Here is a 6,444-nt window from a genome sequence, read left to right on the forward strand (position 1 = left end):
TATATTTTATTTAATGAACATATCCCAAATATTTTCAATTCAATGTGAACAATATAAACATGAATGAGATATTTTAAATTTTTTTATTATGGTAAAATATATACAACATAAAATGTACTATCTTAACCATTTTTATGTGTACAGTTAAGTGGGATTAAGTTGATTCACATTGATGTGCAACCATCACCACCACCCATCCACAGAACGTTTTTCATCTTGCCCCAAAATATTAAACGCTTCGCCAGTTTGTGTGTTATCCTTGCACAGGGCCCATGTTAATTTCCTCTGTGTCATTCCAATTTTCAGTATCACTTCCAATATTTCTTGTTACCCACACAAACACAGCACCCTGGCCTTTTAAAGAGGTTCACCGATGGTCTGAAAGTGATTGACAAGGGTTGAAGAACCTGTCTTACAGAGTAAGTTTCCTTTAAACCTCATGCAATCTTGCACGCTAAAAATGCCTCAGAAACTCTGACTGGGGGTTCTGTGGACACAAAACTTACTGTGACATCTATAGCTTGAACATTTTCATTTTTCACTCAACCAGAACTAACTTAAGGTGTGTCGTCACCAATGTGCTTTCTCAGAGGGTCTATTGCTGACTAATTGGAGGCATTGTGTTAGTAAATTCTTCTCAAACAAATATATTCTTTCCACAGATCTTACATCTGAGTCCTTTATGGAGGCAGTGTTAACTTTCTACTGTAAACATTTGTTATTCAACTCCAGATCAGATACAAAATGGGTATCGAGATGAAGTGCAGAAATACTTTTTTTTTTCTTTCTATTCCACATGACTTTTTAAGACTCGGCGCAGGATAGAAAAGAATGCCTGAGTCAGGATTCAGGAATTAACTATCACCCACAGGCTCACTTCTAGGTAGATGGAGAAGTGCATATCCCCACATCCCCCTGAGGCTAGGTGTGGCCATGTGGCTTGCTTGCCCAGTGGAATACGGGCTGCAGTTACCTTGCCCCAGTCAACTCTGAAACTGTGTGTGACGCTAATGGTGTCATAAAATGATGGATCCCCCATCAGCCTGGGACCCGTAACAATTACAAAGAGCAGAGGCCCCTCCTGCCCAGTGGGAGGCGTGTAATACAGCAGCAATAAAGTTTTGAGTCTTTAAACCCCTGAGATTTCGGGATTTTTCATTACAACAGCATAATCAACCTTATCCTGGCTAATACAGGAGCTAAGTAATAAATGCAAAAAAATCACTAAATCATGAAAGGCCTTCCTCTTTTTCCCTGCCCATCACCTGCCCACCAACACTTTTCTCTGACCACCACTATAAACAATAGAGCAAATTCTGAAAGAAAACTTCCCTTGGTCATAATTTTAACATGGCTAGGTTTTTTTTTTTTTTAATTTTTAAAAATTTTTATTTTTGAGATGGAGCCTCACCCTATTGCCCAGGCTGGAGTACAATGGCATGATCTCAGCCCACCACAACCTCTGCCTCCCAGGTTCAAGTTATTCTCCTGCCTCAGCCTCCCAAGTAGCTGGGATTACAGGCACGCGCCACCATGCCTGGCTAATTTTTAGTAGAGATAGGATTTCACTATGTTGGTCAGGCTGGTCTCGATCTCCTGATCTCATGATCCACTTGCCTCAGCCTCCCAAAGTGCTGGGATTACAGGCCTGAGCCACTGTGCTTGGCAGCTTAGCTCTTTTATGTTGTCGTTTTTCCAGCTCAGGTTTGGTGATGTAATGGAGCCTTAAAATCTGACCATTTTCAGGCCGGGCGCAGTGGCTCATGCCTGTAATCCCAGCACTTTGGGAGGCCGAGGTGGGCGGATCATGAGGTCAGCAGATAGAGACCATCCTGGCTAACACAGTGAAACCCCATCTCTACTAAAAATACAAAAAATTAGCCGGGCAAGGTGACGGGCACCTGTAGTCCCAGCTACTCCGGAGGCTGAGGCAGGAGAATAGTGTGAACCCAGGAGGCGGAGCTTGCAGTGAGCCGAGATAGCGCCACTGCACTCCAGCCCCGGCGACAGAGCGAGACTCCGTCTCAAAAAAAAAAAAAAACAGTCTGACCATTTTGAAGTTTCAGTCCTCTAAGGTAACATGGTTATTAGTGGGTATTGGTGCTGGGCGTATCTGTCTTTCAATCATCTTCATGACATGTTCATCCATTTTCACTTGACAGACATATTGGGGCTGAAAGCGACGTTCTTTATTTTTTTCAAGTTAGAGAAAATATGCTCCCACGTGAGTGAATTCTCTTTCTAATCTGAAACTCCAAGCTAGACACCTTCCAAAGGTGAAACTGCGACAGAGCGTAATCACTGGGATTCCATTCATTTGCTGCTGCCTCACTTTCAGAAAAGTGAGAAGGAGGCTGATCCTAATTTGGTACCTACAGCACACAGGCACTATGCATGTTATTTAGAGTAGCTTTCAATGCAATCTCCTGAAAGATTGGTTCTTAACTTTTCGCAAACTTCTTTGAGAATGTGTTGAAAACCACTGAGCCTCTCTTCAGAAATCAACACACAAAAAGTTTGCATTCAACGTAAGGACGTTTGCAGGGGTCATGAACCCCAGCTGGGCTCCCTTCAGATGCATTTCTGCCTGCTCTAGAGAGATGTCATATGGCAGAGAAGCATAATGTAAGGAAATCACACAATTTAAAAACCTGAGTCCCACTTATCAGACACCTGCTAGCTGCAGAATCTGAGCAAGTCACCTGACATCTCTGAGCCCCATCTCCTTTTAATACGGAGTGATCTCTCCTGAGCCTGCTCTGTGCTGCATGGTGTGTTAGACGGGGGAATGGAGCTACAGTGATGCTTAAGACCCACTGCCTGCCCTGAGAAAGCTCACAGGCGAGTACTCTAAGGGAGACAGAATAATACACATCAATAGAGGAGAAGCAACCCCTGACCTCTCGCCTATACTAACCCCACCGAGAGCCAGCTTCCAGGACACAGACTGGGTCCCATCTGCCACGGGGTGGGGCTGCAGGTTTTATAAGGTTCCATTTGGGCGTGCCTGTCTGATTCCTCCTGCTTTGGCACTTCAGCTGTGGACACACCCAATTCTGCTCTCTCCCTCCAGCTGGCTTGAGAGAAAGGCAGAGCCTGCCCCACTAGAATGGCGCCGCTGGCTCTCTTTTCTCTTTTTCACAAATGAACAGGCTTTTCATTTGGGGTTCGATACTGCATTTACGTTTAGGGATCCACAGAGGCTCCATTTAGGCCCAGAGGCTCATCCCAGTGCTGCAGTCTGTAAGGAACTTGGCTGAATATAAAGTGAGCCTTTGGTTTCTCACCCATTCTCACTCATTTGTACGCCTCCCTCAGGGAATCAGGAGGGAGGGAGTGAGCTTGGCAGATGAACGTTCAGGTCTTCCTGAGTCCTCTGAAATAGGGGCAATGCCCAAACCCCATGTGAACACTTTAGAAAGAGTAGCCAGGGCACAGTCTGATCAGTGCTCTGGGGGCAACATGAGCTGTGTGCTCTGGAGGCAGAGAGGAGGAGCAGCTTATTGTGGGGTAATTATGCCACCTGGCTGACCTCTCAGCTGTGAAGAGGGCATTAAATGAATTGCACACGGGCGCTTTGCAGATTGTCTGGATGAAAGCAAGATGCTACAGTCATTCGCCAGTGTGGACATCAGCCCCTCAGTTTATCTCAAGGGGAATGGGGCTGGCTGGAGTATCTACTCCCTTCCTTTCCTGACTCCCCGCTCCCCAGGCCCACCCCCACCCCCACTCAAGATGATTGTTCTTTAGTCAAGGGGAATGAATGTCTTCCAACACGATATGCTTTCCAAACCCTTTGAGCTCGTGCTTCTCTTCTTTCTTTTCTTTTGGGAAATAAGATTCTGGGTCAGAAGTCTTCTAAATTTAAAGAAAGTACTTAGAGAAGAACATCTTCTTTCTCTGCTAAGGCGAAAGCAAGCCTGAACCCCCATGCTAATGAATCGGCAATGCTAGGGCATATTCGGAAGCTGCCCAGAAGAAGTGGGTGGGAAAGAAGGTCTGATTTAACTGAGAGTAAATTGTGCTCAAGGGATATGTAATCTCTCCAAGGCAATGTGTCACTCAACTGCAAGCTTTCCTCATTTTTTCCCACTCATTCGTCTGCTTTCCTACTTAGATTCTATGGGCTAAGTCACATGGCATTGAAGAAAGTCACATTACATCACAAGCGTGGACACACCTTCTCCCCAGCTGGGGCAATCTGGCTGTCCCTACTTAGTCCACAGAGATGAAGACACAAACAAGCTCCTCCTCTCTCTGTTTATCTTCAAAATGGCTCCTGTAGATGTCCAAGCCTGTAACTTCTCAAATCTGGGGCTTCATCATTGACATGCTTTGCTTTCAACTCTATAAAGTTTTCCTGTGCCCTAAGGAACAGGAGCCCTGTTTGTTCATGTGCCAGTTTGGAGAGCCAGGACTTAACTACAAATAATTGAGCACATGTGCAGGAGTCTGCATGTGGAACCTTGAGCCTTCCCAGCTGAGCTTCTAACTGACTCCCACAGCACCTCTCAGTCTTGCTTCTGGCAGGGAAGCCCCAGGCTTGGGATCCAGCTATGTGGCACTGGACCCAGCCCAGAGCTATAGCCCAGGCTGGAAGAGAAACAGCTCGATGTTTTCATCTTATTCTGCAAAACAAGACGAAGCCTTCTTCTATCCTTTTACAATGAGATAAGAAGACTAGAATTTATATCAGTTTGCAAGTTAATCGTCCAGAATGTAAAGAGATGCAATCTGTGTAATTAATTTGCATTTCTGATGGCAGAACAGAAATTCAGTGACTACCAGTGTAACTTAGGAGAGTAAGAATTGTCTCATGTGAAAAATGGTTAGGACCAAGTGCCATCTTGGCTTAGCTAAGACCTGATGACAAGCCAAGATCCTACCTCTGTTATATTAACATAGTATTTATTCATTCATTCAATCAAAATCTTAGCACCTACTTGTATACGCCAAGCTGGGCACAAGATAGTGAATAAGAGATAACTCCTGCCCTCGTGAAATTCAGTCTGGTGCAAGGTATAGACAGGTGAATAGAAATCAAAGTATAGTGTAACGAAAGTTGAATGTTGGCCAGTTAACAAAAGAACAGCAATTTTTAGCCAGAGGAAATGACACAACCTTTTTTTCAAAATATAAGGAACTAAGGCTGGGCGCGGTGGCTCATGCCTGTTATCCCAGCACTTTGTGAGACTGAGGCGGGCAGATCACGAGGTCCAGAGATCAAGACCATCCTAGCCAACATGGTGAAAACCCATCTCTACTAAAAAACACAAAAATTAGCAGGGCATGGTGGCGCGGGTCTGTAGTCCCAGCTACTCGGGAGGCTGAGGCAGGAGAATCACTTGAACCTGGGAGGTGGAGGTTGCAGTGAGCCAAGATCATGCGACTACACTCCAGCCTGGCGACAGAGCGAGACTCTCTCAAAAAAAAAAAAAAAAAAAGTAAGAAACTCCAAGGCAAAGAATCCATAGAATGTCCTTAAACTTCATGAGGTTAAATGTCGGTCGCTATACACATATGACTTATGGTTATCTACTTTTATGAATTATGTAAGTATTAAGAAAGTTGTAAAAACAATTAAACAATTTTAAAAAAACAGATGCCCGAACAGATTTTGGAGGTTCAGAGTAGCACTCTGTTTTATGCTAGTGAAGGCAAAAAACTGCCCCTGATCCCTTTGCAGGTGGGAACTGCAGTGTGGGCGTGAGAACTAGCCAGGCGCTTCGGCGCTAGCAGAGGTGAAGTCCACTCACTTGCACCCACTGAGCTCAACCCCAACAGGAGGGACCACGCAGGTAAACAGATACAGGAGCCGGGGTGAGTGCTTTTGGGTGCTGGTAGAAACAAACTCTATACCAGCCCCATGGCAGCATCTGGGGGGTGTCTGCGACCCCTTAAGCCCCAGAGGAAGTGTTACAGTCAGTGCTCTTTTAGCCTTGCCACCTGCAGATGGCTTAAGTATTAACAGCTCAGTGGAGGGTCCGTGTGACAGCCTTTTGCACCCACACTTGTGGCTCCGAGCTCTTGTTCAGCATCCTGGAAAAACAAGGTCGCATGAATGAGTTGAAGATGGTAAATGTGGGAGATTTTTATTGCCAATGAAAGTGGCTCTCTGTAGGATAGGGAGTTGAAAAGGGGACATAGCAGGAAGGTAATCTTCTCCCAGAGTCCAGCTGTCCTTGGTCGGACTCCTCTCTGAAGCTGCACCATCAAGCTGTCGTTCTGAAGTCAAGCTCTCCTCTCCAATGTTCAACATAGTCTCCAATGTCCGGTTGCTCTCCTCCACTCCCTCTGCCAGTGGAGCCTTGGGTTTTCATGGGCACAGGATCGGGGATGGGGTGGGGCGGGCCATGGGTGGTTTTGGAAAAGGCAACATTCAAGCAGAAAAACAGGGATGTCTGTTCTCACTTTGGGCTTAGGTTCCAGGCTTGAGGGTGGGGA

The 6,444-nt window shown here is 45.7% G+C and overlaps 1 non-coding gene across 1 annotated transcript; it reads right to left on the reverse strand.

Moving 5' to 3' along the window:
* Positions 1-222: 222 nt before the first annotated feature.
* On the reverse strand, positions 223-324 carry LOC123570990 (U6 spliceosomal RNA). The gene has a single exon (XR_006695191.2). It is a non-coding gene; the product is annotated as a U6 spliceosomal RNA (small nuclear RNA).
* Between the last annotated feature and the right edge of the window lie 6,120 nt (positions 325-6,444).

Source organism: Macaca fascicularis, chromosome 1 (genome assembly GCF_037993035.2).
Source record: "Macaca fascicularis isolate 582-1 chromosome 1, T2T-MFA8v1.1".
Lineage (NCBI taxonomy): Eukaryota > Metazoa > Chordata > Mammalia > Primates > Cercopithecidae > Macaca > Macaca fascicularis.